Source organism: Salvia miltiorrhiza, chromosome 6 (genome assembly GCF_028751815.1).
Source record: "Salvia miltiorrhiza cultivar Shanhuang (shh) chromosome 6, IMPLAD_Smil_shh, whole genome shotgun sequence".
Lineage (NCBI taxonomy): Eukaryota > Viridiplantae > Streptophyta > Magnoliopsida > Lamiales > Lamiaceae > Salvia > Salvia miltiorrhiza.
The window spans coordinates 22,304,067-22,314,718 of NC_080392.1; positions in this window are offsets into that span (position 1 = coordinate 22,304,067).

Genomic DNA, 10,652 nt, shown 5'->3' on the forward strand with positions numbered 1-10,652 from the left:
TTCTGGCGAGGATGGTGATGACTCCTCTGGCGAGGATGGTGATGACTCCTCTGGCGAGGATGGTGATGACTCCTCTGGCGAGGATTGTGATGACTCCTCTGGCGAGGATTGTGACGACTCCTCTGGCGAGGATTGTGATGACTCCTCTGGCGAGGATTGTGATGACTCCTCTGGCGAGGATGGTGATGACTCTTCTAGCGAGGATGGTGATGACTCCTCTGGCGAGGATGGTGATGACTCCTCTGGCGAGGATTGTGATGACTCCTCTGGCGAGGATAGTGATGACTCATCTGGCGAGGATTGTGATGACTCCTCTGGCGAGGATTTGGTTAATTTCTTTGCTAGCGATTTCGTGCTTCCCATCCAAGCTGCTTCCCATCCGCGCTGCTTCCCATCCAAGCTGCTTCCCATCCAAGCTTGAGCACTCTGCGCGGAGCATGGAAGACCCGGGGGGTGCAACCAACTTTCGCGGCTTACGATTAAATAGTAACCCTCTGCGTGGAGCATGGAAGACCCGGATGGCACGACCAACTTTCACGGCTTACGATTAAATAGTAACCCTCTGCGTGGAGCATGGAAGGCCCGGGTGGCACGACCAACTTTCACGGCTTACGATTAAATAGTAACCCTCTGCGTGGAGCATGGAAGGCCCGGGTGGCACGACCAACTTTCACGGCTTACGATTAAATAGTAACCCTCTGCGTGGAGCATGGAAGGCCCGGGTGGCACGACCAACTTTCACGGCTTACGATTAAATAGTAACCCTCTGCGTGGAGCATGGAAGGCCCGGGTGGCACGACCAACTTTCACGGCTTACGATTAAATAGTAACCCTCTGCGTGGAGCATGGAAGGCCCGGGTGGCACGACCAACTTTCACGGCTTACGATTGACAGGAACACCCTGCACGGAGCATGGAAAACCCGGGGGGTGTGACCAACTTTCGTGGCTTACGGTTAAAGCAACCTCTGCGCGGAGCATGGAAAACCCGGGGGGTGCAACCAACTTTCGCGGCTTATGATTAAGTGCTATCTCTGCGCGGAGCATGGAAGGCCCGAATGGCACGACCAACTTTCGCGGCTTACGATTGAAAGAACACCCTGCACGGAGCGTGGAAAACCCAGGGGGTGTAACCAGCTTTCGTGACTTACGGTTAAAGCAACCTCTGCGCGGAGCATGGAAAACCCGGGGGGTGCAACCAACTTTCGCGGCTTACGATTAAGTGCTATCTCTGCGCGGAGCATGGAAGGCCCGGATGGCACGACCAACTTTCGCGGCTTACGATTGTCAGGAACACCCTGCACGGAGCGTGGAAAACCCAGGGGGTGTAACCAGCTTTCGTGACTTACGGTTAAAGCAACCTCTGCGCGGAGCATGGAAAACCCGGGGGGTGCAACCAACTTTCGCGGCTTACGATTAAGTGCTATCTCTGCGCGGAGCATGGAAGGCCCGGATGGCACGACCAACTTTCGCGGCTTACGATTGTCAGGAACACCCTGCACGGAGCGTGGAAAACCCAGGGGGTGTAACCAGCTTTCGTGACTTACGGTTAAAGCAACCTCTGCGCGGAGCATGGAAAACCCGGGGGGTGCAACCAACTTTCGCGGCTTACGATTAAGTGCTATCTCTGCGCGGAGCATGGAAGGCCCGGATGGCACGACCAACTTTCGCGGCTTACGATTGTCAGGAACCTCTGCGCGGAGCATGGAGGGCCCGGGTGGCACAACCAACTTTCGCGGCTTACGATTGTCAGGGACATTCTCTGTTCTGGTTGGGTGTAACCCCTCTGCTCTGGTGAAGCATGATTCCTCTGTTTTTCCCTTGGCTTGCTGAGAAGCAATTTTTGAATTTAAAAATTGGGACCTACGGGTATACACCCTACTCCCCCTCTGGTGACATGTGCAATACTCCGTTATGAACATGTTGGCCCAATTATTTCTTACTCCCTTCTTCGGCCCATAAGTTCGTGCGGGCCCATTACCCCTTAGCCCATTTCTTAAGCCCCATACTGCCTCTATATATATCCTCCACCCTTCGCGATTTAGGTTACAATTCCCTCATTTCTTTTCCGCCGCCCCAAACTGCTCTCTTTTCCAACCCTAGATCTCCTAATCCTTTGGCATCAGCTGCCTCCTCATCCTGGTTGTAACGCCCTCAAGTAAGGGAAGTTCCCCTCTGAACACTCACATCCCTGAGGGCTCCGCCTTTTCCTCTGTACTTCTGGTGCAGATCCCTAACTTTGTGGTTGTAATGAGCGGACTTCCCTTGCTTGAGAGCGTTATTACCAGGTTTCCCAGATCTAGACGTTGGTCCTCCGGATCTGAGCGTTGATTCCTCGGATCTGGGCGTTGGTTCCCCGGATCTAGTCATTGGTTTGCCCCTTTTCTGTATTTCTTCTTTGTAGCATTTTGACTTGTTATTTTTCTGGATATTCTGCAGGCGTGTGGTGGAGCGGAAGTAGATCTGAGAAATGAGCATGTCCCAGCAGCGAAATAGAACTCGAAGTGTTGGATCGTGGAAGAGGAGACGTCCATCCCTAATGCTTGCTTTCCCTTTGACCTGCTAAGAAGCAGTTTTTGTATTTGTTTCTCCCTTGTCCTGCTAAGAAGCAGTTTGCATTTTGAATTTAAAAATTGAGGATTACGGGTATACACCCTACTCCCCCCTCTGGTGACATGTGCAGTGCTCTGCACGAACATGTTAAGTAGCATATGTAATGTAAGAAAACAAGAATTGAAATAAACAAACACAACACCAGGGAATTCCCTAGAACCACATATCTGTTTTATTGATATTATGGCCCCGGACCTCGTTAAAACCCCTGTGGGGAAAAAGAGTATCCGGTCTACAAGTGATTAATCCTGCTAAGAAGCAGTTATACATAGAACTTTTTGAGTGTGTTTATATTCCATGGTCTGGGGAGAGCTCTGCCGTCTGAATCCGACAATATGTACGCTCCGCCACCCAAGACCTCTGTTACGATGAATGGTCCTTCCCAATTTGCTTCAAACTTGCCCACTGCCTTTAATGCGTCTGCTCTTTTCAATACTAGATCGCCCTTGACCAGTTTTCTTGCTCTGATCCTTTTGTCGTACCCTGCTTTGATGACACTTTTATATTTTGCTGCTCTGATTTGAGCTTCCTCTCGCTGTGCTTCCACAAGGTCGAGCTCAGTTCTTCGAAGATCGGCATTGTGTTCCGTATCATAAGTGATAATGCGGTATGATTCCAATCTGGCCTCTGCTGGTACCACTGCATTGGATCCATATACCAGCGTGAAAGGAGCCTCCCTTGTCGCCGTTTTTGGACTGGTGCGATAAGCCCAGAGGACGGTATCTAGTTCTTCAACCCACTTCCCTCTGCTCTGATTCAGTCTCTTCTTGATCCCTTCACAAATAGTTCTGTTAGCCAGCTCCACCTGGCCATTGGCTTGTGGGTGGGCCACCGAGACAAAACGCTGTGTGATATCCATTCGGTCGCAGAAATCCGCGATCCTTTGCCCCGTGAACTGAGTCCCGTTATCAGATACAATGATTCTCGGTACCCCGAATCTGCAACAGATGTTTCTCCAAATAAAGCGCTCCACTGTGACTTCATCAATTTTGCCTACTGTCTCCGCCTCGACCCATTTAGAAAAATAATCTACTGCCACGATGAGAAAGCATTTCCCTCCCGGTGCTGTAGGCAACTTCCCGACTATATCAATGGCCCATTTGTCAAACGGACATGCCGCGTACATGACACCCATAGGCTCCCCTGGTACATTGATTCGGCCTGCATGTCTCTGGCACGCTTCACACTTGCGGACGAACTCTCTGGCCTCCTTGTTGATGTGAGGCCAATAGAACCCGGCCCGGATAATTTTGCGCACGAGATCCCGAAATCCCGTATGCCTACCACAGCAACCTGCATGAATTTCTTGCAAAGCAAAATTAGCTTCCTCTGGAGATAAACATTTTAGCAAAGGTTGAGTGAAAGATCGTTTGAAGAGTTGATCGTTGATTAAGCAGTAGTTCTCATAGCGAGCCCTCTGATTAGATTCTCTGTTCAGCCGCTCCCCTGTCTTTAGAAAGTGTATGATCGGAGCCCGCCAATCATCTCTGATCTCTACTGAAAACACCTGCGAAGTTTCCATCTCTCTGGTATCACAGAGTAGAATAATCTCGTCGCTCCAAGTTTGCTCTACTGCGCTAGCCATGCGCGCCAGTAGGTCGGCCTTCGTATTCTCCTCCCGAGAAATCTGTTCGAGCTTAAATTCCATGAACTTTTCTTTCATTCCGTTGATTTTGGTATGGTACGCCTTCATCCTCTGATCCTTGATATTATAACTTCCCGAGAACTGTTGTGCAATCAGCTGGGAGTCTGTCTTTATAATGACACACTCGGCTTTAAGCTCTGACAAGATGTGAGCCCCTCTGACCACGGCCTCATATTCTGCTTCATTGTTGGATAACCGACAAGTGAATTTGATGGCGAACTGGTATGTCCCATAACCTGGTGAAGTGATATAAACCCCGATCCCACATCCCTCTTTCGTCACGGACCCATCCACAAAGGCCACCCAAAACTCTGGTACAGGACGGCGAGTTGTTTCTTGTATGAAGTCTGCCAATGCTTGTGCTTTGATTGCTGTTCTCGGCTCATATTCTACATCATACTCCCCTAATTCCACGGCCCATTTGACCATTCTTCCCGACAAATCCGGGCGCCCCAAAACTTGCTTGAAGGGAAGAGACGTGCGTACTATCACTCGGTGTGAAAGGAAATAGGGCCTCAACTTTCTGGCCGTGACTATGACTGCCAGAGCAGCCTTCTCAATCTCTGTGTAATTCTGCTCAGGCCCTTGTATGATTCTGCTGACAAAATAGATGGGTCTCTGATGACTTCCCTCCTCTCTGATTAGCACAGAGCTGATTGACTCCTCCCCCATAGCTATGTATAGATACAACGTTTCTCCCGGAACTGGCTTGGTCAGAGTTGGGAGTTTTGCTAGGTATACTTTAAGATCCTCAAACGCCGCTCGGCATTCCTCTGTCCATAGAAACTAAGTTCCCTTCCTCAACACTTTGAAAAACGGCATGCTTCGCTCTGCCGATCGCGATATAAACCTGCTCAAAGCAGTGATACGCCCATTCAGAGTCTGCACCTCCTTAATTCCTCTAGGCGGTGTCATTTCTAAAATGGCTTTGACCTTGTCGGCGTTGACCTCAATCCCTGCTGGCGTGACCTTATACCCCAAGAATTTCCCTGTTGTGACCCCAAAAGTGCACTTGGCTGGGTTCAACATGAGCCTGTGATCTCTGACTACTGTGAAGATCTCTTCCAGATCAGACACATGGTCCTCTGCCCTGTTACTCCGTACAAGCATATCGTCCACGTACACTGAGATATTCTTAGCAAGCTGTTTTTTGAAAATTTTTTCCATCATTCGCTGATACGTGGCTCCCGCGTTCTTCAGACCAAACGGCATACTGTTCCACCCATATACTCCACAACAGACGGCAAAGGCCGTTTTGGCGATGTCTCCCCTGTTCATCTTTACCTGATGATACCCTTGGTACGCATCCATCATGGATAATAAGGCACATCCTGAAGTAGAGTCCACCAATTGATCAATCCTCGGCAGAGGATAGTGGTCCTTCGGACAAGCAGCGTTTAAATCTCTGAAATCCACACACATCATCCATGTGTTTGTTTTCTTAGGTACCATTACTGCGTTTGAAATCCACTCCGGATATTGCACCTCCACAATATGCCCAGCTTTCAATAGTTCATAGACCTGCTCTCTGATGGCAGCGTCCTTTTCTGCCCCAAAATTCCTTGTCCGTTGCTTTACCGGCTTGACCTTAGGGTCCACGTTGAGGCAATGCTCCGCCAACTCCCTATCGATTCCCTTCAAATCTGCGGTGCTGAAAGCGAACACATCCGCATTTCGCCGAAGACATCCGATGAGCTCCTCTCTGACCTGATCACTCATGGCCGATCCAATCTTAGTCTGGAAACCCTCTTTCCCTGGAAATAACTCTATCATATTGCAAACATCGCTAGTGGACACCAGCGCGGTTTTCTCTGTGGAGTCTCTGTCTTTTAACAAACCCGCCAACTCTTGGCGCTCCTCTGCTGGGGCATGCACCTCGCCCACTTTCCCCTTCTTCCGGGCGTTCGACCCCTCTGTCCATCTTTCCCTTTTCTGCCCCGCTGACTGTGTGAGCATTTGCACGTGGCATGCTTTTGATGTCGTTTGATCGCCACAAACTTCTCCCACTCTTCCACCCTCGATTGGAAACTTCATTTTTAGGTGAAACAAAGAGATAACCGCCCTGAACGCCGTCAAGGCGGGCCGACCGAGTATGACATTGTACGAGGGTTTAGGCATATCCACCACTAAGAACCGTACCATCCTTGTTTTGTTGCCTGCAGCTGTATTGCCAAGAATCAACGGCAGCTCTACATACCCCAGAGGCATGACCATCTCTCCTCCAAACCCAAACAGAGGAGCATTTGTCGGCTCAACATGAGCGTTAATTCCCATATTTTGGAGACATTCCTTATACAAGATGTTTACAGCGCTGCCCGAATCCACGAAAATACGGTGAATAATGCAGCCGGCAATGTCCGCCGTGATGACCAGCGCATCATCATGCGGATACATTAATGTGCGTGTATCCTCTGCTCCAAAGGTGATTGCAGGCTCTTCTGCTGCATTCGTAATTTCCATGACCCTTTTAGGATAATACCCTGTTTTAACTGCTCTGACGACTTGCTTTTTAGCCCTATTTGATGTGGGCATCCCGTTCTCCCCACAAATCATGTGAACTTCCCTTCTATACGGGGGGGGAGGAAGAGCTTGCCTATCTGCCCCCTCTCTGCGATTATCCTGGTTGTCATCAAGCCTGCGATCTCTGTTATTGTTCCCCTGTTCTCGTCGCTGATCCCGGTTATTTCTTTGATCCCTCTGATCTCGCTGATCTCTCTGATCCCTCTGATCCCGCTGATCTCTCTGATCAGTCCTTCTCTGACCTTCATTTCCCCTGTCAATGAGATGGTCGAGATATCCCTGACGCACCAGTAACTCCAATTGGTGCTTAAGGTGTCCACAATATTTCGTGTAATGCCCGAAGGAATTGTGATATTCACACAACTTATTGTTGGGCCCTTCCTGCGGCGGCCCAGTCCGGTAGGTCCCCGGTGCCCTAAAGAACGGCTGATCCTTTATCAGATGAAAAATTTCTTCTTGTGGTTTATTCAAGGGCGTGTATTCGGTAAACCGCGTTACTTCATTCACTGTGCGCTATTGATTAGATGGCATTCCTCCCTGGGGTGGGAGTACCCTGGGAGGCAACCCTCTGAACGGGGCCCTATCTTGCTGTCTCTGTCTTTCGGGTGCTTCCTCAGCTTTCTTGACCATGTGTTTCTCATTTTCCACCTTCCTAGCCATTTTGGCATCCTCCAACTGTAGATAACCCGGCAGCCTTGCCATGATGTCATCAAAATCCCTTGCTGGTCGAATTTGTAATTCGTCAAAAAAGATCCCTGGCCTGAGTCCTCTGACATAGGCGCAGTTTTTAATTTGCGATTCTGCCTCTGGCACCTCCAGAGCGGCAAGGTTAAACCTCGCTGTGTACTCCCGTAGCGTTTCTCCCTGCTCCTGCTTAATATCCATCAGCGAAAGGGCTGACTTCCCTACCCTCCGTGAACTCGCGAACTGACGCAAAAAACGAGTCTGTAATTCTTCGAAAGAGTGAATGGAATTTGGGGGCAGCGTCCCAAACCATAACTGAGCCGGTCCAGTAAGAGTAGTGGAGAAGATTCGGCACTTAATGCCCTCCGTGTACATGTGCAGCGTAACCAACCCTTCAAATCGATTGAGGTGTACCTCCGGATCGGTAGTGCCATCGTAATCCAGTGAGATGGGCTTGTAGCTTCTAGGTAAGGTATCTGCCAAGATATCGTCCGAGAAAGGACTGCGGTTGTTGATCGGGTGGAGCCTTGATGTCTTAGCTCTCTTGTCCCCCTTATGCCTCCCCTGCTCCCTTCTGTCTCTGGGCGCATCACGAGCGTGGCGCTTGTGGACTCTATATTCATGTCTGCCAGAGGAATACTCCAGCTCCCTCTCCTCTGACCTCTCTGTGTAGCGCGATTTTTCCGATCGATGGGACTTCTCCACCCGATGCGATTTTCCTGACCTTTGTTCCCTATCCTCCCTTCGGGATTTCTCCCTAAGTGATTCCTCCAGATCCTGGAGTTGATGTTTCAGCTGAGACACTTGGTTTTTTAACCGAGCCTTCTCCCTTGGTCTCTCCTCCTCGAACACCAGGGAGACGGATTGACTATCAGACTCGTCAACCCTCTCCTTTCTCACAACACTGTTGAGTCTGACCCGGCTCCCCTCTGGTCTTCTTTCCACTTCCCTGTCAGCCGGGTCCCCTTGCACTTCCAGAGGCATCGCAGCTTGTTTGTTGATTGCTAAAGTGTTTACCTCATGAGCAGCGGGAGGTGGGGCTTCAGTGCCCTGCAAAGTAGCCGTTCCCACCAGTGGAGCTACAGTGGGAACAGTGGACAACATGGGAGTTCCTAGTGCTTGACGCACAGCGGAGTAGTGAAGCAGCGCCATCATCTGTTCCATTGACCCAAACGTAAGCTGTCCCGCTCCAGGCGCGGGAGTTAAGCTTGGCATATCAGATCCCGGAGTTACCAGAGCAGATCTCTGGAGACTTGCATTCAGCCCTGTCAACGGAGTGGCGGAGATAGCCTGAAACCCTGGTGGTGCAGCGAAGGCAGCATTGCCCTGTAGGCCAGTGAACAAGGAGGCAGGCACCTCAGTGGTGAGAGCAGCGGAGTCGAACTCTTTCTCCAGGTTGCGGTGAGCATCTGACGATCCCATAGTACCTACATGTAAGCAAAGTGAGAAAAGTCCCAAGGACAAGAGAACAAACCCTCCGTTACCGATGGGAGTCCCAATATAAGAAATCCAATAAAGAATCCCGAGCACCGGTACAAAGACCGTTAAAAAGTTCCGAGTAATTCTACACTCTGGAAAATAAACCCAGAGTATAGATTGAGAAAAACAGAGCCCTCAGTAAAATCCAGCAGACGCGAGATACCCAGAGATAAGTACAAACAGAGCAACCACCAGAAGACATGTTAGCACGATTCATTAATCATGATAACAAAAAGAATTATGTAAAATACTACCATAATACGAAGATTAGTTCAAGGAAAACATGGAGAACATGAATAATAGTTTCCCATAAGTGAAGATCGTCCACAAAACAACAATATGAATCTCACCACAACTAAGACAAAGTGTTTAATTATCATATTACTGAGGTAAATTCCTTGCATCGACGACAATAAATACTCTTGAGATCGAAGACTAGCCACAAAACCCATAGATCCACAGCAAGAAACCCCAATATATCAGGAACAGAACAGAACTTCCAATTCAATCATCGAAATCGAAGATCAACCACGAAAAACATGGAAAACGCCCATAAACCCCCTCCCTTAAACGAAAAACGTCTATAAACCCCCGGCACAGAACCAACGTAACAAAAACAGATTATCACCCTCGTTTCAGCGATACAAAGCGAGGATTAGTCACCAAAACATAGGAAGTAACGGTAATTATCAATTGCAAACAAAGAATACCCACGGATTAGCAACGCGAACCCGAGCACAACAGAAGCAAAGTATTAATCGGCGTATTATCGATGCAAACCCATGAATTAACAGTAATAACCACACGCTTCACCGAAAACAAGATAAAACACGAAGATCGCCCACAATTATCGTATTAACACGCAAAACAACCACATACAAGCAACATAAACCCAAAATATCGGGGATCCATAAGGAAACGACGAACACAATCGGAACAGAGCACCCAATTACACTTTCCTCATGCAAAACATTAGATCGGTGAAGAAAAACCTTAATTCTACAAGAGAACCCCTTATTCGCAGATAACTACCCCAAACAAACGGTAAATAAACGTAAATTTCCCCCGATTCATGTTTTACGCCCGTCGCCACCTTTCCCCATGCACCCAAAACACAAATCAACGCAGAGCTCAGCAGATTAACAACATATTAAACCAGAAAACACAATTAACTGATTAAACACAGCTGGGTGTCCGGATTATCGGACCAACCGGTGCCAACGCCCGCAAATCCGATTGGATTCACAGATTTGCGTACGTCGGCGACCGTAACCTCACGTCTTAATTCAGTAGCCTTCCCACAGACGGCGCCAGTTGGTGTTTAACGTAACCAACACCTAAATCTACAAATGGAAAACATAAAATTCTACCTAGTCGAGAAGGCTGGAAAGAGTAAAAATAGCTGATCGGAAACCTTGCACGAGAAAGAAAACAACTATTGTATTCGAAAATATGAGATAGTGTAAGTCATAATACAAGAGCTCGGGCCCTATTTATAGATTTACAAGCGGAGGGGTAAAATAGTAAAAACATCTTCGGTGCATGCGTCTTGCGTGGTGGAAGGGTACGCTGGTAATTTCCATAATACGCGGGAGACCTTCCCGCGCATTTAACAACTCCTCTGGTGGAAGATATCTCCTCTGGCAAAAGCGTCTTCTCTGGCGATGTAATCTCTGGTGGAGATGACCCTTCTGGCAAACACGTCGTCTCTGG